This window comes from Solea solea, chromosome 5, assembly GCF_958295425.1.
Source record: "Solea solea chromosome 5, fSolSol10.1, whole genome shotgun sequence".
NCBI classification, from domain to species: Eukaryota; Metazoa; Chordata; class Actinopteri; order Pleuronectiformes; family Soleidae; genus Solea; species Solea solea.
In genome coordinates, this window is record NC_081138.1 from 7,014,257 (window position 1) to 7,040,960 (window position 26,704).

Genomic DNA, 26,704 nt, shown 5'->3' on the forward strand with positions numbered 1-26,704 from the left:
TTATTTAGCTTCATTGATTCAAATTGTTTAATTGATATTGTGTCATTTGATTTAATAAATTATTACCTTTTTACTCATTTAAAAAAACGCTCTGTCTTTTGTCCATGAAAACTGTGACAAACGGGTGTTGAGACAACCGGTGCACAAATTAATTCCTTCAATACTGTTTTTTTTTTTATTTTTTATTGGGATTACAGTCAATTACAATGGTTGTGTAGACTGATTTTAAGGCATAGATTGATTGTCTTTTCCCTGTTTTCAAGGTGGTGCCCCAATTATTATTATTATTATTTTTTATAATTTTGAAAAAAATAAATCAGTTATTTCATTATTTTTTAACAATCAAATTATTCCCAATAACTGTTGTCCCCGAATACCTGTAAGGACACTTTTAGGTCTAACCTAGGGATCTGAGAAATATTTTACCTAATAAAATTCACTTGAAGCAGCAAAATCCATTTGATCATTAAAACAAAAAAACAAAACAAAACAAAAAAAAAACTGTAGAGCTACTTTAAAATAAAACTCAGAATCCTTCCCTTGTATGTGGAAATTATATATTTTTTAAATTAGCCCACTTTGAAATAAATAATACATAGCTTAAAAAGTCAAGCAAAATTTGGATTTTGTATAGTTCAATCGATCAATCAATCTTTATAGCACTTTTCATGCATATAAAATGCAACACAAAGTGCTTTACATAAACACTTCCCTACCCACCCACCAATCATTTGCCCAGATACCAAGATAAATAAAAGACAAAGGAGCTAAGGACATGCTATTACACCAGTTTGCGGATGAGGAAACACCAGGAAATAAGATAAAATAAGATTTATAAAAAAGATAGATAGAAATAAAACAATGTAGTAAATGATAAATAAATGAAAAAATAGATAAAGAAGTACAATATTAAAATAAATAGCCAGTGGATAAAGAAGCAGAGACATACTCAAATAAAAATAATACAGAAAAATATATAGGAATTCAATTAAAAGCTAACTTGAGTCTGCTTTTACATTAAAGACCTTTCACTAGCGTCCATGTATAGCTAGATGGTAGTAACAGCCAAATACTGGACACAAGAGCATAGGTTTGCATATGGACGGCCATATCCCCACCAATATTTGGAGAAAGCCAGATTGTCCCTACCAATATAAGAGACAGGGCAATGTGTACGTGCACGCACATGCTGTGAGAGGAAAGTGAGCGAGCGGGTTTCACGAGCATCAGTGAACGCATCACAACCGAGCAGAAATATAGCTGCGATTCACAGAGGAGAGGAGAGAACGGAAGTGATATGTATAGAGAGGGAGGAAGAAATTGTTGTGCGATGCAACTAAGTCCACCAGCTGTGGCCCTAGAGTAATCAGCACTTATGAAAGTTGTGATTGTGCAATGCAGGTCTAAGCCTGCTAGTGCAGACTAAGACTGATAACAGTACTTGAGGGTAAGTAAAGGTTAGTTTCCTTGTATTCTTTGTGATCTGAGTTGTAGGTATGTGAATACTGGTAGACTTCCTCATAACGATCCAAGCAATTTTTCATGTTACTGTCTTCTTCACTATCTCTTTTGACCAAAACAAGGGTTACCAACTGCACTGCAAAATTCTGCAGTGGTTAGGATTAGGGTTGTCTGCTGACATCAAGATGTATATTTTCTACAGTGATAATAACAATATTCTTTTTAATATTTTATTAATCCTATGACAAGCTATTTAACCATCACAATGACTCCGAAGCTGTTCAATTTATGTGAAAACCCTGCATAGTTCTGTTTTAAACGTATGATTTCATTGTTCAGAATCTTGAGCATCAATTGAAATGAAAGAAGTAGCTATTAATGACACTCTTTGTACACCTCACAAAGATCTCAAATCCACTGTCAATACTTCGCTAAATTCCGTTTTGAAAGGCAAATACTTGACGGTGCTGCTATATATAAAGTTGTGAAGCTGCTTGTGTCGCTGTTACTGTAGATGAAAACCTGTATAGGTGGGACAACATTAGGTCCAGAAATAAATTGCCAAAAAAGGGCCTTTATTTTAGCTTGACTTAAAATATCTAATTTTATGTCCATCACATGGTACCTGTTCTCACAGAAGTGCTTTGCTTTGGCAGTGAGAGAAAAAATGTAAACCCAGAACAGACTTGTAAGTGATTTAGCTGCATATCAATTGGCAGGAAAATGCACTGTAGTGAATAAAAGCATGATCTCCTATAATTAAACAACATGCGTCACAGCCACTTTATTCATGCTCTTGCTTTGAGCAGTTTCTCTGGCTGTTGTTTTTTTGTCTTTGAGCCATCTACCTTTAAGTACATCACATATGATCAATAATGGTTTTGTTTAAGAAGTAATCTTACAGTGACAAATTACCTACTAAATTGTGTGCTTAATTTCAGTCCATTTAATCTTTTTTTTTAATCAAAATCCTGTGCTTTTGTGTCAAAACTGCACATGGATATTGTAAATTACATAAATTACAGGACAAGCTCTGGACGATGGTGGCTCAGAGCGAGTCGTCTTTACAATTGAGAGTTGTGAGTTTGATTCCCAGCTCCTCTTTTGTACATGCTGATGTGCAAGACCTTGCATTGCTCCAGAGAGCTGTGCCAGCAAAAGCCTGCCAGCACTGCACATACGTATGGGTGTGAATGGGTGAATGGCAAAACTGTAGTATAAAGCAGCTTTGAGAGGTCATCAGGTCTAGATAAGGGTTATACAAATACAGACAATTTACCATAAACTAACCCCTAATAATTGGTATTTCATGTTCTGGAATAACACAAGTGTAACATTTTGTTTGAATGTCCTAAGTAATGATAATAATAATAATAATAATAATAATAATAATAATACATTCCAATGAGATTTCATGCAAATCTCCGGTTCAACCAGACTTCAAGTTGTTTATTGTACTCATATCTGGGGACTGAAGTACACTGAAGTCATCATCATGTTCATGAAACCAGTTTACGATGACTTTAGCTTTGTAACACAGTATAACAGTGCATTATATGCTGTAGGCTATATGCAATTAGAGAACAAGACTCAGTTCTGGCCATGGAGTAAGGAACCTGGTCAGCAACAATACGATGATGATCACCACCAACACCGTCCTTGACAGTTGACGTAGGGCAACTACGGTCCACGTCTGACCTGTCGAATATTTTCTTTCATTTGTGTTTGTTTGTTAACAAGAGAGAATGAATAACCCAGTTTTTTTTTTTTTTTTTACCGGTTCTATTAATTATTTGAAACACAAAATGACAACAGAGATGTTTTCAAGGAATAAGCTCTAGAAATTATACGCAAATTGAATAATAACATGCATAAAAGAAAAGTAATTGGAACACAACTTGTTTTAAATTTCTTTGCCAGCAACAATTCACTTTGAGTCGATATGACTAACACCCAAGTTAAAAAAAAAAATCTATTTCAAATTTGATTCATTCGTGCAATACACAATTTACAATAAATGTATTTTTTGATTTGTCAATTCTAGCAACAGACTATATTTGAATCAGTTAATATTTTTTCAGCATAAGGGCTCCAAAGTCTGGATGAAATTGTGTTTTTTATTAAGATATTTTAAAAAATGTGATTTCTGTAAATCAACTGCAAATATTGGCAAGCTAGTTTTGGCCCATGGGTCACTCGTTCACCACTGCCAAAAAGTTTACACGTTGTAGGTTTGATTCTGCCTGGAGTTTGTCCTGCAATCCTGCAATCATTCTAAACAGGAGAAATGGTATATGCTGAACGTCATTCAGTGTTCTTATAAACAGTCGATCCAATCATGACTTCCTGGTTTGGTGCTATTACATGTCTGATCCATGTAACTGCTGGAAAATGATGAAAACATGGCAGGTGTGGGAGCACAAAACTGGTCAGGAGGCGACACATTTCTGCTTCTAGAATTGTAGAATGTCTTGACGGTCGAAAGGCTAGGAACAGATGCAGAAGAGGAGTAAAATGAGACAGATAGCAGACAGTGAGGGGAAGAGCAGACATAGCATATAGAATATAGCTTCTGATTAACTATCTTTTCTGGTTATATGTGTTGACGTATTTTACTTACACCCAGTGGTGGGCTGTCAGGGCCATTATAATTATTATTATTATTATTATTTTATTTTTTTTAATAATCAAATTAATGTCAGAATCAGAATCAGAATCACCTTTATTGTCATTATACAGTGTACAACGAGATTAAAGGACAGTTCTAGTAGTGCAAGTGAAAAGATAAGAGTAGAAGAAGAACGAAACAGTGCACCAACACCTTCGACAGAATTAGAAGGATATGTAAAAAAAAAAGTATTCAAGTATTTACAGTGGGAGCCAGTAAGGGAAATATGCAGTATATGATACAGTACATTGTACATTGTACAGCAGAGTGGATGTATGTGGGGTGTGTATATTGCACGGGTACGAAGTGTAAGAATATTGCACAGATTGGAAGAGTTACTTAGTGTTAAGCACTCTTATTGCACTTGGATAAAAGGTGTTCGCAAACCTAGAGGTACGGGCTTGGATGGACCTGTACCTCTTTCCTGAGGGCAACAGTGAGAACAGGCTGTGCCCAGGGTGTGAGCTGTCACAGGTGATGCTGATGGCTCTGCACAGACACCTGGTGTCGTAGATGTCTGACATAGAGGACAGCTGCACTCCTATGGTTCCCTGTGCTGACTTTCTGACTCTTTCCAGAGCCTTCTTGTCAGCCTGAGAGCTGCTTCTGAACCACACCAAGATGTTGTGGGTGAGGATGCTCTCCACAGAGCACCTGTAGAAGGACAGCAGCAGGTCCCGGGACACGTTGACCCTTCTCAGTGACCTCAAAAAGTACAGGCGCTGCTGTGCCTTTTTCACAAGGGCATTGGTGTAAGTCCCCCATGTGAGGTCCTGAGAAATGTATGTTCCCAGAAACCTGAAGTCACTGACCCTCTCCACCAGGTCTCCCCCAATGAGAAGAGGAGCAAGAACCTCCTTCCCTCTCCTGAAGTCCAGCACCAACTTCTTTGTTTTTGAGGAGTTGAGTGCCAGGTTATTGAGGGAGCACCAGGCAGCGAGGTTCCAGACCTCCTCCCTGTAGGCTGTCTCGTCGTTGCTGCTGTGGATTGGTGCGCAGTCATGGGTGTACAGGGTGTACAGCATTGGACTGAGCACACAGCCCTGGGGAGCCCCGGTGCTCACAGACATGATTGAGGACGGGTGGTCTCCCAGCCTGACTGACTGCAGGCGATCAGTGAGAAAGTCTCTGATCCATCTGCAGGTATGCTCGCCGATTCCCAGACCGTGCAGCTTGGACAGCAGTCTGCTCAGAACAAGTGTGTTGAAAGCAGAACTGAAGTCCACAAACAACATCCTCGCGTAACTGCCAGAGTGTTCAAGGTGTTTATACACTGTGTTGAGGGCTGTGTTACTGGCGTCCCCTGTGGACCTGTTGGCTCTGTACGCGAATTGGTGCTCATCGAGGCCGGGAGGCAACAGGGATTTTATGTGCCTCAGAACCAGTCTCTCAAAGCACTTCATCACAGTTGAAGTGAGAGCCACAGGTCTGTAGTCATTCAGGCCACTGACCGACGGCCCCTTGGGGATGGGTACAATGGTGGCGGTTTTCAGGCAGCTGGGGACTGTGCAGGCAGCCAGCGAGAGGTTAAAAATGGTGGTAAAAACCCCCGCTAGCTGGTCTGCACATCCCCTCAGTACCCTCCCCTGGACGCCATCAGGACCAGCAGCCTTAGATGGGTTCACACTCCGTCTGAACGTGTCTGAATTCAATTACTTCAGTATGTTATGATTATATTTCCAGAAAGAATATGGTTATTTTTTTGAAGTTGGATTTTCCATATGTCATTAAACGCATCATAGCTACGTGGACCTGCTCTAGTAGTATTGCTGGCCTTTCGTTGAAGCTGCCATTTCCTGTTTGGTTATAACTTTGACTGACGTGTGTCGTCAGCCAATCAAAATTTGATGCATAGTGACAGAACGCCCCAGGCTCAGCAATGTGTGGCACTAGCCCAAGTGATGTCATCAACGACGTTTGAACCTTTGGCGGGTTTTGAAGTAAGCTATGGCCACTGCATTAACAACACTGATCTATCATGTTTCTGATCTCCTTCGTGTGCACTTTTCACGGCGATCCTTTGGAGAAAAGAAGGAAATTATTTCAAGAGGGAGACCTACACTGAAGAGGTACATCATTTCCGGTAGTTTGAGTGTTAATGATAAATTGATAAAATTTTTTAGAAGTGGTGAGGACAAAACTGTTGATCATAAATAGTTCCGGGGACGTGTTCCCCGCGTAGCTGACGCCTATGCTTATGTGGAAGCTTGTTTTTGTGTCATATAGTGGCTTGTGAAATTGCGGTTGGAGTGACATAACGGAAGATGTGGTGGTAGTGATGCAGTAGCCTATAGATGCGCAGTGGTGTGCGGGTGCGCTATGGTTGTTGCAGATCAACTGTATAATAGTGTGTTTTGTATGTGGTTGTGTTTGTGTGTGTGTTTTTTTTTTTACTGAAGGCCCTGACTGAAACCCAACGGTACGCTACTGCTTACACCATATGCTGCCTCCTAGCCTTTCTGAAATCCTGAGAAACATTTGTGTGTAAAGCAAGTAACGACATTATCTATGTAAAGATTAATATTCCTGTCTATTTATTCCAGTTTGCACTTTCAAGGCCACTTGCTACTCCATCACACATGTAAGCAGGTTGTATACTACCTGTCAGGGCAAATGATGAATAATAATGAGTGACAACAAATAGAGTATGGTTGCATGTATAAATACTGGACTTGTGACACAAAAGGACAGTTGTGTACTTGCTGTGTTCTTGCTGGATGTGATGTAAGAGGGAAAGGTGGTGGACGGTGCTATTGTTTTGAACTCTGTCTCTTCTCTTTCTCCTAGAAAATCACTGAATGCAGCTTTTTAAACAGATAAAAGTAAGTTAAAGGTTAAAACTAATAACAAGGTCTGTTTTAATGGCGTACGTCAAAAAACTGCTGTGGGAAAAAAAAAAATTAATTTAAGCTTTTAGGAAGGACAACTGACAGAGAGGTGAGTGGAGGTGTAGAGAGAGACAGAGAAAGCATCTGCACAAGTATTTAGTCCAAAAGTCATTTCAAATGAGATCAGAAAATAATAAACTCAAAAAATAACAGAAATATCGGAAGGTAGACAAAGGAAATAGAAATAAAAGCTAGTTTCAGTGAAACCGCAAGATAGAATAATCAACAAAAGGTGAGACGGCACATGGGTTTGACAGACGAGGACATGTTTTAGATTTCTTGATGCAAAAAGGAGAGAAGAAAATACCAATAACATGGCAACAATGTTATTATAATTTGGGAAATGAAGATTAAGGGTTCACACCAGCCTTGTTTAGTGTGGTGAAATCGAACGCAGGTGAGCTTACCCCCCTAGTATAGTGTGTTTGGGTCAGTGGGAATGTAGTTCAAGACCTCTGATGTGGACCAAACAACCAAACTCTGGTCCACTTGAATGAGGTGGTCTCGGTACGATTGCAAGTGAATTCTGGAGTGGTTCTGATCATCAGCCTGTACTGCTTGCTCCAGCCTATTCACTTGTTGTCAAGAGGGCCGATAAAATATCAAACAGTGGTCTCCAGATAGCATTGACAGGCTACAGGGATGCTGTGACACCACTGACTGGAACTGTCCAACATACTCCAGTGACATCAATGGTGGCGGTGATGATAGTGTTGGCATACGTTTTCTTTTGTGTTGACAGCATTATTCACACACAAAAGGTCACAATTTTTCATCATAGTAATCCCTGGATCACATGGAATACTTAACAAGAAAAAGGCATCTCAAAAGGAGGTCAATAGGGATGTAAAATATGACAGCAGGTAAACTCAGCCAAATTGCCATTTGGTTACATTTGCTCAGTCCCTATTTTGTGTCATGGCTCCCCCCCTGTGGGATTTTATCACATAGTGTGAGAGATCCTGTTCCGAACTCAATGTAAAGAAAACAAAGGAGATGATAGTGACATTTTCAGCTTGCAGAGGCAGTCGCCATGACCCTCCAGGGGAAGCCAGTAGAAGAAGTTGTGGAGGAGAATACATATCTCGGGACAATCTTTGACAGTCTTCTTAGGTTCTCTTCCAAACACAGAGAAGATCCTGAGGAAATGCCATCCGAGGAAAAACCTACTTGAGAAACTGAGAACCTTTGATGTTCTTAAATCATTCTACCACTCATTTATTGAGAGTGTACTATTGCAGTGTACTATTATAGTGTAATATTATTTGTTGCCACCATGTCCCCATGGACGTTGAGAGTGACCAGGATGGACAGGATCAGAAATGAGCATATTTGTGGCACAGCTCAGGTTGAATGGTTTGGATATCAAGCAAGAGAGTTAAGGTTGACATGGTCTGATCACATGCAGAGGATGATATTGGACAAAGGATGTTGAGAACAACATCAGAAGGAAAACCATAGAGTCTGGGTTTACAATACACTGCACTAATATCAATTTTGGAAGTGAATGTGTCCTTAAAGCACCAACAATTTTTTTTATTTTTTTCAGGATGGAATGAGAGTGTTTGGACCTGAACTTAAACTTAAAAGTTACACTTTAATGCAAGGTCTGAATGGGGTCTAAAACTACTCAAATGACTTGCCTCAATAGAAGTAGCTACTGTTAGCAATCGCTTGACCTCTATGAGTAGTTTCTGGCTTCTAAACCATAAATAAAAAGATAAAAAGGCTATACATTGCTTTGTTGTGGCCACATACTGTATTAACAGAAAGCACACCTCCACACAGACTCATTCATATAGAAATTGTAAAAGTCTCCCGAGTGCAGGACATTACATCTTAGAAGGTCACTCCACTGGAATAAAAATGCTATGCTTTTTAGTTTAACATCTGCTTTTATATGGTGCCACAGGCTGCATTGATAAATATGCACTCTCAGCTCAATCCAGTACAAATTCTTGTTTCGAGTTCTGATAGGACCTAAAGGCAAACAGACACAATGGAATGTCATGTCAGTGTAAAGGGTTGGAAATGGATTGTGGGCAAAAGCAACGGGGCACTCTCGTCTGCTGTGCTAATGGGCTTCTTTTTGACACATGGAAAGTCATGTTTGCTCCTCACCATGGCAACTGATGAGAGGAATTTTTGTCTCTTCTCACTGTCCCCATTTACCATTTTTACCTTTTCTTCTCTGAAAACGAGTACACATGTCCTCCTTCTCACTCTATACCACAATGCTTCTTTTAAAAAACACCAAACCAAATAATTGATTAAAATGTCAGTAAATACGTGCCATGAAATGCATAAATTTAACAGTCTACGGTGTTTCACAGGAAAAGAAAAGGCACGCAATACACATAATCTGCTTTGTGTCAAGTCAAGTCAATAGCTGTACTGTTAGTATAATAAATGTAAACTATAAGGTCAATGTCTTTACAATTATGTGACTTATAATGATATGTGTGTTGTTCAGCCCTTGGCCTAATGTGTTTGCTCAGTGATATTGAAACATGTCTGCTCAGCATGCTTAGTATTTCAATGCTAAAGCCCCTGTGATGAAACCGAAAGAAAGATTCATAAATAAAAGATGTAGATTTAGGCAATAAAACCCTCTTATTTTCTACAAATATAATTTCATTGTAGCTCCGACACAATTGTATGCAATTCATTACAATCCACATAGAATTAGTCCTATTTGGATGAAAACAGTCTGCAACATGGGAAACAGAATTTTGTGAATTTTGGGAATTAATCCACTTCCAACCAAATTTTTTAATTTTTTTCTGTGAAAAAATGCATTTTTAAACACACGTGAGCCCAGTAAATAAGATTTTTTACTTTTTGTTTCCACTTTTACAATTTATGATTGCTCCCAAACCTGCTGACTAAAAGAAATTATGTAATTTGATTGTCCAGCAGGCTATAGTGGACATATAGTTATACGACTTTTAAGAAAAAGTTGTTATTTTATGCTGGATTATGACAGGGGGGTTTAGCTCAACACAGCATGACAAAGAGGTTGTTGCTACCATCTGTGTCAGAGCATCCGTGTGGAACACTTAGGGTTTTCAAATGTGTTACTTCTTGGTGGAAGTTTGTGTAAGAATTGTAAAAGAGTTAACATGCAAACTGTGACTAAATGTGTAACAAAAGCTTGCAATAAAAACTTGTTGGGAACTCACAGTGTGTTATTACAATTACCAGTTCATTAGTTGGTTTTATGTCTGTCAAATATTATAATTATTGGCATTTAGATTAAAATGATGGGAGTGAAAGTTGGCTTTATATATTAGCAAACTGTCAATGAGTTTAGCTCAATTGTCTTTAATAAACCTGGTGTAAGAGACCCTTTTTTATTTAGATATTTGTCAACATGAAATAGTAACACAGGTTTTTGTGTTATTTCAAAATTGCATACATGTTCCTTGTCACCTGTGTACAAAGACACAAGTGTGTACATGCGTGTTTTATGCAAGGCACTTTGTGTCGCATTATGAAAAGTGCTTTATGAATAAATATTAACTGACAGATTGACTGAGGATCTGTCAGGGTGTACCCCGCCTATCGCCCTTTGTCAGCTGAGATTGGCACAGCGTCATGGATGCATGATTGACTCAGTGCGTCATCGAGCCATATTTTCACACACCTGAATAAAGACTGAAGAGAAACAATTTTTGGTCACTATTTTCTAATATATGTATGAAGACTTATGATATAAGTCTCTGCTTTTGCTTTACTTGTACAGTAATTATGGTGACAAAGTAATTACAGTACATCAGTAATGATGGTGCCTTCTTTGTTTTTTACAGCAATTTAGTTACAGAGGGGGGACAAAAGAAGAACACCCATCTTTCTTTTGTGAACAGTATACATTTCATCAGAGTTTCATCAGTCTGACTGCTAACAGAAAACAAATATTTTACGGTGCAAAGATTGCAGGATTGTAAATCAAAGGTGTTATGTCATGTGTCATTTTACATTCACTCTGCTTTTACTCAACCCCACAAGAAGCAGTCCATCCATACATCTGAGCATCAAATTACACTTTTCACACCTGCTCTATCATGCATCAGTTAGAAAAGAAAAGGTGTCTACATCATACTTGCATCAGCTTTGAAAGGAACATCACTACAGTATTTTCTTTTATTGTGAACGGATGGGCCCGTCTTTGTAAATGATGCACGGATTTTTGGGGAAATATGTTTTCATCTTTTCAAAGCTGGTGCAGTGATGCTTGTCTCCTCAGACCACCAGACTGTAATGAGCCTCTCCCTTCGACGTCCTATTTCTCTGCAACGGTAAAGAAAAAAAAAACACGTTCTCGCAGAAACTCGAGAGCTGACAGCTGATGAGTCAGATTTCTGCTCTTGCGCTTTGTTTGACAGCGTTTCCAAATTTAATATTGTTTAATTCCAATGGTTCTGTGGGGTGATGGTGGTTCAGGATGGTTGTGGGTTCGATTCCTGGCTCCGCTAGTCTACATGCTGATGCAATTCTTAGCACCACCCGAGCCAGCATGCCCATGTGAGCCCCACTCCTGTTTGCCTACTTTAAACTCATGCCCACTTCCCTTTCCAGGCTACCTGCTTGGGACCCATATTGTCAGGCTGGCTGGGGCATTGCTCCTGAACGCTGTGCCAGCAGTGTGTGAATGTGTGCGGTAGAAAATGCACTGCACATAGAAGTGCTGAGTGAATGGGTGAAGTTGGAAAAGTGTCGTGTAAAGCAGCTTTGAGTGGCCACCAGATTAAGTAAAGCTTCATGTAAATATAGACCATTTACAGACCATTCTCATTTGTTAACACACCTGTCACATGACGCAATTTTGCTAATTTCAATCTTAAAGGGTATATGTTAAAAAAAACAAAAAACGGGGGCTGTCATGCCAAATCAACATTGTGAAGACCGTTCCCCCTCCTTTCAACACTTGAGGCTATTCTGGGTTGCTAGGAAGTTTCTGGAAGACAGAAGCAAGACGCTTCAATTAATGTGTTCATGCAGACAATTGTTTTTGTAATTTACCTTTTAGTTCTTTGTGTCTGGGTTCCTGTTTTCCTTGTTGTCAAGACTGTCCTTCAATGAAACGTACATATAGGTTGTATGCATCAATTACGACCTATGTCTACATTTTCAAAACCAGCGCCCCTAGCGGTTGTATACATGACAGCAACTTGGTACCTTGGAAGTGGTCTCTAGTAGCTTCGCCAAAGTCGCCACTGGCAGCCGGCTCAGTGACGAGAGCACTGCACCCAAGTGTGGTCGACAAGGGTTCAACTTCCGTTTTAATGCCTAACTCTGTCTTTTTTGCACATGTGCATATTTGAGTTGAAAAATACCACAACAATATACAACAATATAGGTTGTATGCAGGAATTACGACCTATGTCTACGTTTTCAAAACCAGCGCCCAAAACAACCCTTACTGTACACCTGATCACCACCATGGTATGTAAAATGAAATCACAGAATCTTTCCTTGTAAAAATAGAGATGTATTTACTCTATAGCACATGAAATAAATAATACAGTATTAATAAAATAAAACGCTTCACCCTGTAAAAGTGAATGAAATATCACTAAAAACCATTCAATGAAATAAAATGAAATAGGTTACCAATTGTACCTTTACACTTCTCTTAACGAAGAAAAACTCAAATGCATCACATTTCTAGCAGTGTTCAAACATACCAATAAACAGATTGTGATCAAACAAATCAGCTATTAATTTTTTTAAAACAGTTTACAAAAAATATAATATTGAAACTAAAAAATAAATGACATATTGGCATTATGTATTCAAACATTTTTAACATTCCTTCATAAACAGTTTCTTAATTTTTTTTAAACCTAAACAAACATGAACAAAATTAAAAGAAACATATAGCCCAGGGCTACAATTGACCCGCCCTTATGTGTTTCACCTGTGTCTGATTAGCCCTGCCTCCCTGTAGTAGTGTAGTTAGTCTCTGTGCTCCCCACATTCAAAGGTTAGTTCTTCTTCTGTGTGTAGTGATGTCAGTGTGACGCTGAAGCTTGGATACATGCTTCAAACCGTGTACTACAATTCCATAGGACCACTGCATCAAAACTTGATGCAGTAATAATCACATGCCATATGACGTCTAAAGCAGTAACTGCTTCATTGCCTGAATTAATCACCTGACTGGTTTGCGGCAAGGAATGCCACAGCGAATGCTACAGTGGAGGTGCAGCGGTACATGACTGATCCACTGCTGGAAAGATCAGAAGACACAGGCTTACTGGCTGTACCATCAACATGTCTATCCTCATCTGTTTTAAACTGGCAAAACATTTTATGCACGCCAGTACTTTCCAAATGTAGAGAAAAAATAACAGTACAGTGCTTCCCAAAAGCTTCATTTGCCCATCAGTATGTGTGTGTTTTCAATTGCTATTCCCATTTTTGCCTTTTGTGTTTATCTTTTCAACCAGCATTTGCGTCCTTCATTTTGCACACTGGGAAAGTTCATGTACATGATTCATCATCGCCATCATCTTTTTTTGATTTTAACATCAATCTTGTCAAACCTAAACTTATCAGTTGAAAAAATAACTAAGTACATTAGAAAATTATTAGTGTACTTTGATTTGCAGCAAGGTTTTTTTTTTTAACCTTTTTGTTTTTAATTTAATTTAGTTTTAATGAGTCTTAAAGTAGCCAATTTAGCTAGGTGAGTTTTTCTAACTTTTGTCATTATAGTTAGAATAAAGACGCACCAAAAAACTACTGAAGACAATTAGTCCAGCTGCAGGCAGATTAGCCACACATCATGGATCATGAGGCGCTGTCTGCTTGGTCGCTCACAGATAACATTAAACTGACATGAAGAAAATCAAACAACTGATTATATATATTCACTTAAAGTACTGCACATGTACATCTAAAATTAACAATACTGAGAAAAGAATCAGTGAAGGTCACTGTAGATATACTGTGAAATAATGTTATGACAGATAATTATGAAACAGCATGTGGTAATGGGTAAAAAAAGTAACAAACAAAAAGTGGAAAAGTTAAATGATTTAATGACAGTCATAACAAAGGCTTAAGGGGAGGGTTAGTGGGTCTAGGAACTCAATAAGAAGCAGCCACACAAGAGTGGGAATTACAAACCTGTGTGCTTGCAATGACAATGCAACACTTTTGACAGTGAAGGGGAGACAGGGTTTGAATCCACTGAGAGCTAATTAGTTAGCAATACACAGGTGCGACAACAAAGGTGCAAATAAACACAAAGAACACAGGAAGTAAAAGTTAGAGCAAAAAAGTTTAAAGAGCAGCTGTTGGTGAATCTTCCCGTTTGCTTAAGAAGGCTCCTCACTTAGTTCCATACTCAATTTTTTCACATTCACTGTTTAGTGTACTTTATTCACGATATGAAGCTCTGGAATCGTTTATTTTTAACATTCACATGGGTTTACCACTTTGATTTGACAAGCTGGGTCAAAGCTCTGAAATACTTTATTCATTCCTGGGGGAAAATTGCTTTAGCTACAGCTACTCCAACCAAGAACAACGATTCACAGCCTACTAAAAATACTGAGACCATGGTTCTCAAACTGAGGTACGCAAACCACCAGTGGTAAGCAAACTTCCTCTGGTGGTCCTTCGAGGTGAATCAGAAATACTGTTCTACAGTAGGGTATGTGATCAGAGTGGAGCTGAGGAATTTTGACCAGAGTGCATATGAAACAAATAACAGAAAATAATAATACATTAAATAATAACAAGGATAACCTTATCTCGCGCTCCATCTTAATCTAATGTCAATATACCAGTGTCTGAAGTATATGTGAAGAAAATGAACTTATTGGGAATAAATTTGCCTGAAAAGTTTGAAGCTGACTTTGCTATTTTACACCACTGTATTTTAACGTTGGTGTTAACTTGGTTACTTTGAGAGCGAAGCATTTTCTCTGGTGGTACTTGGTATAAAAAGTTTGAGAACCACTTTCTTAAAGCATTTCCAAACCACTTATCCACTTATTGCTACACACCTGCTCTGCTCACTTGAAGACACATAAAGGGATATCGGGTGTAGCAGTATCGGAGTTGTCTTACAAATACAAGTACACAAGGGCAGCATCAGGCCCGATACCTGATACTGGTATTGTTGCATCCCTGATTAAAATCAAATGTATTTTCACTACTCATCACTCCATTTTAAGACCCATGGATGCTCAGATGAGTTATTTAAGCAGGAAATAACACTAGTGTCAATCAGAAACTGTAGCAAAACACGACTCGTCCCGGGAGCCACTTTGTGCCACTTCGTGTCAGGTGTCAACCAGGGAGCTTGATGTACGAGCTGTGGTGACTCTGAATTAGCGCAACCAGGCACTGGTGCGGTTTTAATCACACGTTAATTCACAGCTAACCAAGCTGAACCGTGTAAATGTAAAACACGACACAACTGTATAACGTCACCCTGTGACACTTATTGTCTGCAGCCCCCAAATACATTTGCTCGTCAAATGAATCAGAAAGACGCTGATAACTAACTACAAGATGGGAATAAGGAAGGAACATGCTTTTGAAGTCAAACGTACGGCTTGGAGAGAGAAAGTCATCAGATATGGCACGAGCCAAAAAAAAAAACCCTCCACTGATAACCTTCACACTGCAATGGCCCTGAATAAATGTCAAATACTATCTGCTGTTTGCTCAGTGGAACCGTTGCATCCAATTTGTGTTCCGAAAAGTGAAGACCTGTGAGAGACAAACACTTAAATCACATTGTGTTATTTTCCTAAAAGAAAGGGCAATACAAAGTGTTGGTAGATTTCTTCATTTTCATTGGGTGACATTATTGATTGGAACACATTTGTTTGTGCATGCGACAAAATAGATTGTGGTATTTTGTACACGTATACTGTTGATCCATATATACTTATAAGAACAGACACTGTCACTTTTGACCTTATTACAACACAGCCTCTTTGTCTTGTGTCTTGTTTTATTTGATTTGTATTGGTTGCCACTATATTTTTTTAATAAACTATCATTATTTTTTCTCTTGCTTTTTTCTTTTCCCTTAGTTTCATATTGTGTAATTATGTACATTTGTGTCTTATGTATTTGAATCGGTTTGTGTTTTTGTATCAGCTTAAATTTAATAAAGTTTTAATTGCAAAAAAAACAACAAAACGATCTACTGGAACTCATCTTATCATCTTTCCTTGAACTCATGACAAACGATGGGATGGACTCTCGAAACGCAGGATTTTGGTACTTCCTGTTATCGACAGTGTGAATTTGCAAATTGGCTTAAAATTTAGTTTCACCCATTTATATTTACCATTTAATATATGCATATTCTACATTTAACATTTATATTTAGATTCAACATTTACATTTATATTTATATTTTGAATTTTAATTTGTATTTATATTTAGCATTTCGATTTTGATTACCGTTTAGATTAAACATTTAACATTTAGGTGTTAAATTTAATATTTAGATTGAACTATGTACTATATCTCTAAGATAACAACTATTGCTGTAAATGCGGTAAAAGGTTATGTTAAAAAAAAATCCCCTGATACAAGTTCCTACAATTTTTATTAAGAGTATCTTTAATTTGTAATTGTATCAATCAATCAATTAATTGATCAGACCTTATTTATATAGCACCTTTCAAATCACAACAAGGAATGTAAGTATGGTATTAATGCAATTGAACATAATATTTATCTAATGAGGCTAGTTAAAAAAGGACATGCTGAGGTAAAATAGATGCGATAACATATCAGATAAATTTAGAAAATGAAAGGAATACTTAAAATAAATAAATTAAGTTCAGGATAAAATGGTAAAACTGACCAATGGGCTGAACTAAATTCTGCTCAATACTCATTTTATCTCTCTATAAGAAGTTAGGGCAGCATACAAACACATAATCAACTAAATTAGTCATGTGGCAGACTTTATTCAATAATTACTCTTTTAAACTCTATTAAAGTTTCAGAGACGGGGGCACACTTAAGTCGAAAAACAGAGACTTCCGACTCGACTTGCGACTCAAAATCAAAAGACTTGAGATTCATCTTGGTGCGTGCAGTCACCAGTGTCAACATATACACTGTATATTGTATCAACATTATCTCCCCTCCCTGTTTATTATCACAGCAGTTTCATGCAACCATGCTGTGATGACTCCGCCCACGTTGAGGAGGTACTATATTGTAATGGAAAACCAACCAAACCGTGCAGAGCCGAGGCAAGGCGGTACTATATAGTGGAACAATGCCATTACTGTTATTTTAACACTGCTGGACTGCTTAACTGCATATCCCATTAGAACAATGCGATGCAACAGTGTCTGTATTTCCAAATTATAATAAATGTAAATAATGAAATTAATTAATTAAATTTGACAGTGAAACTGTGAACAATCTGAAAAGCTCCGAGGCAAATCAGTATTTGCACAGCAATATGGTCAGTTCTTCTATGCACAAGTCAAATGTGCTGCAGCGTTAATTTTAATTTTTAATGGAAAATTATATATCTAAGGTTAAAAATTTCAGTCAATACAGGAAATATTAAATAATGGGAGACCAATGCCGTGGCCGTTTGAACTTCAACTAAGGGATAAAAGATAACTCACTCTTTTCAAACAGAGACAATTACGTACATTTGAAAGAAAAAATTGAATTGAAAAAAAAAGAAAAAACTAAAACAGCATGAATTCTGACTTTAATCTCAGAATTCAGACTTTTTCTTTAGTATCATAAATCTAGATAATAATAGACATAATTTGAAGGTTCAAATCCTACATTGTGTTGCTTTGAAAGAGGTGGAACACATTCTTATTTACTTAAAGGAAGACAAAAAGCCAAGTGTGAGCTTTAGTGTATAATGTCTAAAGTAATGCCTTCATTGAATAAGGTGGATATATGAGTTTTGATACAATTACTGCAGAAATGTATCACCTTTGACAACAGGTTGTGGACAAATGCTTTGTAGTGGAATATTGATGAGAAAAGTGTATATGGATTTTTTGGAAAATGTGGTCACTGAATGTGTTTTGTGTGAAAACCATGTGAAATAAAAGAAGAATATGACATTTTACATTTTCTTAAATCATTAACAGATCAAACCTGAAGTTACATTTTCAAAACTTTTCTTTTTATATTCTTTTTAATATTCACTTCTGTCCTTGTGGTATTGAACCACTAAATGTCAAATTGCTTTCTAATATAACAATCACAAAGAGAACTTAACCTTAACCTCTCTACAGGTTTATCAAATTTCATAGCATAAATCAGAACAATTTGTCTCTGCATTCTTGATGAAACCTTGGGGAACTGGAGCCAAATGTATTTGCTTCTCACAAAGAAAAGATCTTCTTGATTTACTATAACTGTATTCTCTTAATTTAGCTGTAACCATGGTTCCCAATGGCTATTACCTTAAATATGCCCCAACTGCAGCCTGTTGTAAAAATAATTAAAAAACTGTTCTGCTCTCTACAGTTTTTAATTTGTAATCAGTAATCATGTACTAAACTGTCCCTTGTCCCATAATTTGTAGTTTATAACAGATTTTAAATGTTGTATGAAAAAAACATGTATATAAAATTTTCCTGTTGCCTTGATATAATTGTATTTTTTTCAACCATTTTTTTTTGTGTCTGTATGCGCCTCCTTTCTTCAAATTTTTACTTTTAAATGTTACTTCTGTAAAACTCATTTAACACAAAAGAATAAAATTTGCCTTCCCTATAAAGATGAAATAAAAATGCATTAATACAACTATCATTTATGGCATGTGTGGTTACATTATAAACTAACCCAATGTCTTGTAATTCTAATGAGTTTTGTGGAATTCCTCAACAGACAGATACTGGGAGTTGTTTCCTGTCGACGAGTCTACTGAGTGAACTTAATTGCAAGAGTGGAGATCAATGAAAATAATGTGTGTGCCATGCATGAATAAATCATGTCATGACCATGGAATCCTATTGTTTTAAACCATTTGTGTGAGTCACTCTTGGGGTGACTGAGAACAACAGACACTTGATGAACTTCAAAAATAAAATATGTCCATTTATTGACTCCTCCATAAACAAAAGAATGCAAACCAATCAAACCTCCTGCAAACCAAACAAGGCAATCAGAGATGTCAGACTACGCCCCATTCACCCAACAAGCCACTATCGGCCTATATGTGTAACAGACTCTGGGGTGCAACGATAGAGCGTCTGACTCCACATCAGAAGGTCGACTGCTTGAATCCACGTCAGGGTCAACATTTTTGGCCAACAGACGTCTATCTCAAAAACAAGGTCTAAAGACGGTTCCAGTTAGCCACACCACTGCACAAGGCTGCACAATGTGCTTTATATACAGGATTTGGGCAATCATGACACTCATATATTCAAATTATAAATGAGAACACGTCACAAGAAACACTCTGCAAATGGGCAATTTATGTTTTCATCATACAAGTGAAGACGGTGGATAGATGTTGTGTCAAAACAGATTCCAGAGAGACAGTGGAGTTCAATGTGCTCACCGCAAGCAGAAGACGGAGCGAAGGGGAACAATCACAAGCAACCGGTTTCATGGTTCGCTCTTCGTAAATCATGGATGCAGACTAGATTTACCAAACGCTAGTCTACACAGCAAGGTTAACACATCAATTATTTATATTACACTGCCTGTTGCTAATGCTAATATTAGACTTGTGTCCATTTGCTTCCTTCCAGGCTCTTGTAAACTATCAGTGACTCTCTGGATTGAGATGAAGAGTTCATCTCTTCGGATTTACAGGGCACAGTGAACTCTGACAGGTTGATTCCACCACAGGTGGTTCATTTTTGTTGCATCATGGGCTGCCAACATGGCTGGTTTTAGAAACATCATAGTCACATGATGTCAGGAGCTCTATAGGCTGAAGTGTGCAGTTTATTTCTCCCTTTTTTCCCTACGCATATTTCATTTGGCAGAGACTTAATGCCGAATGTACTTCCTGATGCAACCCTTTCATTTATCCGAGTTCGGGGACTCCACACATAACAACTATGTTAGGTGGTTAGGTTCTATGGATACTAAACAGGAGAATTATGAGGGTGGAATGATGATCTAAAGGTCTCAGATGTAGTTGCAGTGTTGTCACATTCCTCTTATTTTTAATACTTTACGGCAACCTTTTAACAATACAGTGTCACAGTGAATCCAAGGCATTCTTCTCTTACACAACCTTGCACTCCTCATTAAATGGTGTGACCTTTGATTTGAAGTCAGCATCCTCAAATCTGCACTCACCACGGCTATCTCCTTAAGGTTAGCTGTTCAGCCGAGAGGTCACTCACCATCCGTGTTGCAACTATGGCTACTACTCATTTGTTGGATGTTCAATGGATGTTCAGAATCAGAGTGAAAGGTGACTTGTGCACAGAGAGCTTATCCAGGTGTCTTCTAAAACATTAAATTCTGTGACCACTTCTTAGAAAATGACTCAATTTATTCTGGTGACTTTGATCCGTCACAGGTAACTGATTTTTAGTGTTAGTGAATGTTAACAAATCAAAAAAAAGCCAGTATAAAGCCAACACATTTAAACCCTGCTGGGACGACAGATTGCAAGGACTACTTTCAGAAGTCCTTGTAAATTGGAGTGGCTCCATGTAAACACTGCTGCTTGTGTAGATTTTTTATTTATTTTATTTAGCAAAATGAATGACCACGCAACAAGGCCTCTGGAGTTTAGTTTTGTCAATAAAAAATGCACTGTTAATATTTATTGTTACTTATTTATTCTTTCTTTTTCTGTTTGCTACTGTTTCTACATGCAGTGTTGTGTTAATGTTATAATGATCAATGACAAAATGTCTGTGGGGAAATAGCAGTACAGTTTAAGGAAATATTTTATGACCCACTATATGAATTAGATCAGTGTTTCACAAGCATTATAGAAGACCCAAATTACAATATGAATCATATATGTAGCAAACAGTGTTGGGAGTAACGGCATTTAAGTTATTAAGTTATTTTTTCAGAGTAATCTAATTAATTACTTTTCCTATAGTTGCAACGCCATTACCGTTACTGAGAAAGTAAAGTGCTGCGTTACTTGTGTTACAATTCGGTTGAATGAAGCGGAGTGGTGTCGGGCTATCTGACAGCCACACATCAGCCGCCTGGAGAGAGCAGGGGTGGAGATGATTGATGACGACACCGTTGCAAATGCGATGATGACTGGCTGCGTGGACGGGTGCCCTGCTCACACTGTCTCACTGTACGCTCTAAGACAGAGACAATGGCGACGAGCCAGGGAAGCGTAGCGTTTTTTAAGTGGAAATATCGACACTACTTCTCCCTTACCGAGGTAAAAGGAAATAATGTATATGTAACGTGCACACTATGCCCAGGGAAAAGGAGTTTGTCCACGTCAACCTCGAGCAGCCCTAACTTAATGAAGCACCTCACAGCAAAACACGCAAACACGCCACTTGTTGCTGCTGCCGCTGCTAATCCGACCCCAAGCCCAGATGCAGTTGGTGTGAGCTCCAGCAAAGGAGACGGAGCCACCCCATTAAAACAAGCCAAGCTTGATTTTTCGGGTCAGCAACAGGTGACAAGGGCCGAGTTGAACAGGATGATAGCAAGGTATGTAGTTGAAAACATGCTACCCCTGTCCAGTGTGGAGTCCGAGTCATTGAGAGCTCTCCTGGAAAAAAAATACCAACACAAGGAGGAAGGGGGGTTGCCCCATGCCAAAAGACTTTTGCTAAATTCATTGACAGCGAATACGAAAAAATGAATACTGAGCTCAAAAAGTCATTTGAGGAAATAGAGTACATTTCAAATAAAGCAGACATCTGGACTGCCAACAATAAAAGTTACATGGTATTATCAGGTATTATAAACATCTTTGACATAGGATGTTATAGAATGTAATAGCGTCATAGAACATACAAAATAATGTCAGTTACTTTGCTGAGTAACTAATTACTTTTTGAGAGAAGTAATTTGTAACTATAACTAATTACTTTTTTAAAGTAAGATGCCCAACACTGGTAGCGAATACAGCCATATCTGTCACATAATACAAATCATTTCCAAGACATGTTTGGTAAAATAAAAACTTAATTACATACTGTAAGTTTAGTATGGAGGACCAAAATAATCCCCCATGACCCATGTGTGGGTCTCGACCCACTCTTTGGGAACCACTCCATTAGATAATGGACTTATTATTATTGGATTTATTATTATATTTATTATTATTATTATCATTATTATTATTGTTATTATTATTATTATTATTATTATTATTATTATTATTAATAAGGGTTTATTTGAGATGATATGTGCTTATGTGTGATCTACAAAAAAATATAAAAATAAAAATGGTCATGACTGGTGATAATATGGCTGAAATGAGTAACTAAAATCTAAAATCTACACGGGCAGCAGGACACAAAAGGAAAGTGCAATATGATGAAGAGCACGCAGGCATGTGGCACAAAACAAAAACAAACAAACAAACAAAAAAACAGACAAGATGTTCTTTAAGCTGCCTGTCCCTGTTTTTACTGGATGCACCTCAGCTGTTTTCCTCAATTTTTTAGCCAGAGATGGAACAGATACAGTTTTACACTTTGAATCAATACTGCCGTGTTTACTTCACTCATGTGCTAACTGTTTCCTGAAACATCCGGAAAACATTTTTTTAAGCTCATCTGTTTTCTTGTGGGATACATTTAGACAACATTTGCTGCTGCTGCTGTGGTGCTCTTCTCGCTGTACAGTCGATATTGACAAGGTGTAAAGGGAAATGCTTTGTTTGTGTGCACCTAATGGATGCTTACTCCCGTATGCACATTCCCCCACACCACTCCATTTTGCATTTATGTATTAGGTGCTGTTTGGAGTTTACCTACCCTTTCAAATATTTACAAGGAGCATGGCAGCAGCATCGTAACAACTAAGAAGCATGACAGTGATAACATACTCCGACAGCTCACTGGGAGCAGACGGAGTCCAACTGTGAACTACACAACAAAAGCAACTTTATGCTCAGTCAGCAAATAGTTTCTTTTGGCAGACAAATAAACAATGAGTCGCTGTGTCTATGTGCATGTCCATGACATTTCACAATTACTGTGTAACCTATAACTAAAATACAACTTAAGGACCGTCACTTTGTTACACCTTCCACCAGAATGCATTAATATTGCATGTTTGATCTTAATGCAGGTCACATGGCAGTGTAGTGGCTAGTATTGTTGCCTCACAGCAAGAAGGTTGTGCTCTGGCCTTTATGTGGGGTTTGTATGTTGTTCCGGAATTGTTGTTCATCGGGTTAGTGTTAGGTGTTTGACCTGCATTAGACGCTGACATGTGTGTACACTGCCTTTTGCCTTATGTCAGCTGGGATTGGATTCAGCCCTCCATGACCCTCATATGGAGAATGTTGTGGTAGACAATGATTGAGCCTCAAGACTTCATGATGATATCCTCCACACCAACCATCTGAACAAATAGAATTGCTTAGCAGCACTTCCCTTTAATTTCAAGTGGTATTGTATATACATATATGTATATGTATATGTATATATATATATGTGTATATAGGTATATTTATATATATATACATATATACACATATACATACCTATGTACACATATGTACATATATATATACACATATACATACCTATGTACACATATGTACATATATATATATATATATGTATATCTCTAAGAAGTGTTGCTATGTCTGTTCATTCCACTTTGTTGAAAATTAAAAACCTACAGAAGACCATGCAGTGCCACAGAGGTGGCTGCACTATGAAAGGCCAGTGAAAACTTCAAGGCGACGTTGGCATCAGCAGCTGCAAGTAAAACCACAACTAATTAGGATCGAGTGTCATTTGTACTCTGAGTTGGTGTCCCAAGTAAGAGTTGGTATAGTTGTGTAATTAAAACCAGGTTATATTCAGCAATTGTATTATTTCTTTATTTAATTTCATTCATTCATTCAACCGTCCTCACAAAGCAGCAGCATGAAGTAATTAAAAATATCCTCATATGTTGCATGAGGTCACTTCCATTTGTTATTGATAGTTACGAGTGTTTGCACGACATTGTCAAAGACGCAGACTCGCTCCATTCATAGATACGTGGAGGAGGCAAAGCTAACCCTAACCCAAAGCAGTTCTTACCAAAACCTGAACCTACCAAAAAGTACAGACTACAGTCGAGTCGACCTGAGTAGTGCTAGAACTGTATAATGGAAAAGCACCATTAGTTACTTCCGCATTCAAAAATAAGGTCTATAAGAGCAGGTAAAATACACTGAAATAAGGGGAAACTGGAAAAAGAGGCGTGATTTGCAGCAGCAACAACTATACTATGACTGTTTTAAACGATTTAATGGGTAAACGTTACTTGAGGCAAACTTGTGCTCTTCTAGGAATTGCAATCATTTTTGGTTGTTTCGATATGCAGCTGCCCCCATTCAACCTTTCTCCAGTATATGCATAAACAAATGTTTTCCTTCTGTTGGATGAACAAAGAAGTCAATCTTTTTCGACCAAATATGTGATTAAGTTGAATAAACCATTCAAAATTAATTTCAAGTGGTGGTCAGCAATTTTATTTGTTCAGATGCTTAGTGTGGAGGATATCAGGCAATTCTTGAGACAATAAGGTGAAGAGGAAAGTTGTATAATGGGAGCAATCATTGAAGGTGGGTTAAAGTAGAAATTAATCGGGTTGTTTGACTTGACATTAAATTTGAAAATGAATCCCAGTCCATGCTGGTGAGATTGCATTCCCCAAGAACAATAACTATGAATATTTAGGTGGATTGCCAGGTTCACACCACTAAGGGCAACAACAGTGACAAACTGTAACGTTGTGATCATTTTCAGAGCAACAGAATCATTAACAGCCAATTAAATAGATCTTAATTTACACATACAATTAACATGGCAGATAACATTAAAGAGACATACCACTGAGGGATGCTCACATTGTAATGTTTATTGCAGCCATTGTCTTAATTGTTCTTGGTGTGAATGGCCCTTACTTTTAGGCTGTGTGAAACTTTTCCAAATAGACCATGTCCTTCTAATGAAATTAAACCACCCTGTTGGCAGCACTGAATGTAAAGGAAATAGATCAACTCAGAGGATTGCTGTGCAGTGCAAATGCACACAAATTCTAAAGTGAAGATGCTTCTTTCTGATAAAAAAACAAAACGATAGACTGGATCGGAGATGTAATTATGCATGGTGTCACATTACAAGCGGTGGGCTTTCTTGAAAGGAGTTCCCTCAGGATGCAAACTCATTCACCACAGCAAGACCCACGTTTTACTGTAGCAATTCTTCCAGCTTGACTACAAAAAAAGACAGTTGCTACTGTCCAAGACCCCAATTAGACATAATGTTGCTTTTCATTTGCAGTCGGAGGTCATGGGGTGTTCCTTACACAGGAATGCCCCTGAACTCAGATTTCCAACTGTGAAATTTGAAGCAATCTCACGTACCCCGAGTTAGGATTCCAAGATGACTGCCTCCATAAAAAGACTGCTACTTTTAACGTTACTAGCACTTCTGTCAAATTTGTTTCACAGTAAATCAGTCGTACCCATAATACTGTTTCATTTTTATCCATGGACATGTTGCCACATGGGGGAGTAGTGGTTAGCGCTGCTGTGACCAGGTCGGAACAAGGGCCTTTCTGCATGCCATTTGCATGTTCTCACCATGTATTTCTCTGGCTTCCTCCCACAGTCCAAAAACATGCAGTAGTTAATTGAACACTTACCCATAGGTGTGAATGTGAATGGTTGTTTGTCTCTGTGTTGGCCCTTTAATGGACTGGCCCTCTGTCCAGGGTTTACCCCCGCCTTTCGTCTATGTTAGCTGGGATTGGGATTTCGCCCTTTGTCAACTGGGATCGGCACCAGCAGTCGTGTCCTGTGACCCTCACATGAAGGCCGGACTGGTATTGTGGCTAGGCTGTCATCCACATTTTTTTCTGACTTCTCTTGTGAACACCGTGAACTCTGAGATGACTTCATTCCCAGCTCTGACTTCTAAGTTCTAGTGTAAATTGAATGCAGCATAACATCTGTCCTCAGTAATCCAAAAGCATGTGGACAACGCTTAGAAAGACAGCTCACACCTGGCATTAACATTCATCCGGTACCAAGAGTGCACATCTGACTCTTCCCCCGCCTATTCACATACATACTGACACTATGCTTCTTAGTGAGAACAAACTGATGTTTCTTAATGAGTCTGACTGTACAGTTAGACTCTTAGAGTGTGTTTGTCTGCAGGCAGAGAGAGAGAGAGAGAGAGAGAGAGAGAGAAGACTCAGGAGAAGCTACTGTAACATAAAATAGCAGTGGCTATAGATACATTTAAACATATGGAAGCTGATTAGTGTAAAAATACTGTAAAACTGCAGTTAGTGGTAGACAGTTGACGAGATCCGTCCTGGGGAGAGATTGTGTTACTTCCGCATTCAAAAATAAGGTATATAAGAGCAAGTAAAATACACTGAAATAAGGGAAAACTGGAAAAAGAGGCGTGATTTGCAGCAGCAACAACTATACTATGACTGTTTTAAACGATTTAATGGGTAAACGTTACTTGAGGCAAACTTGTGCTCTTCTAGGAATTGCAGTCATTTTTGTGTT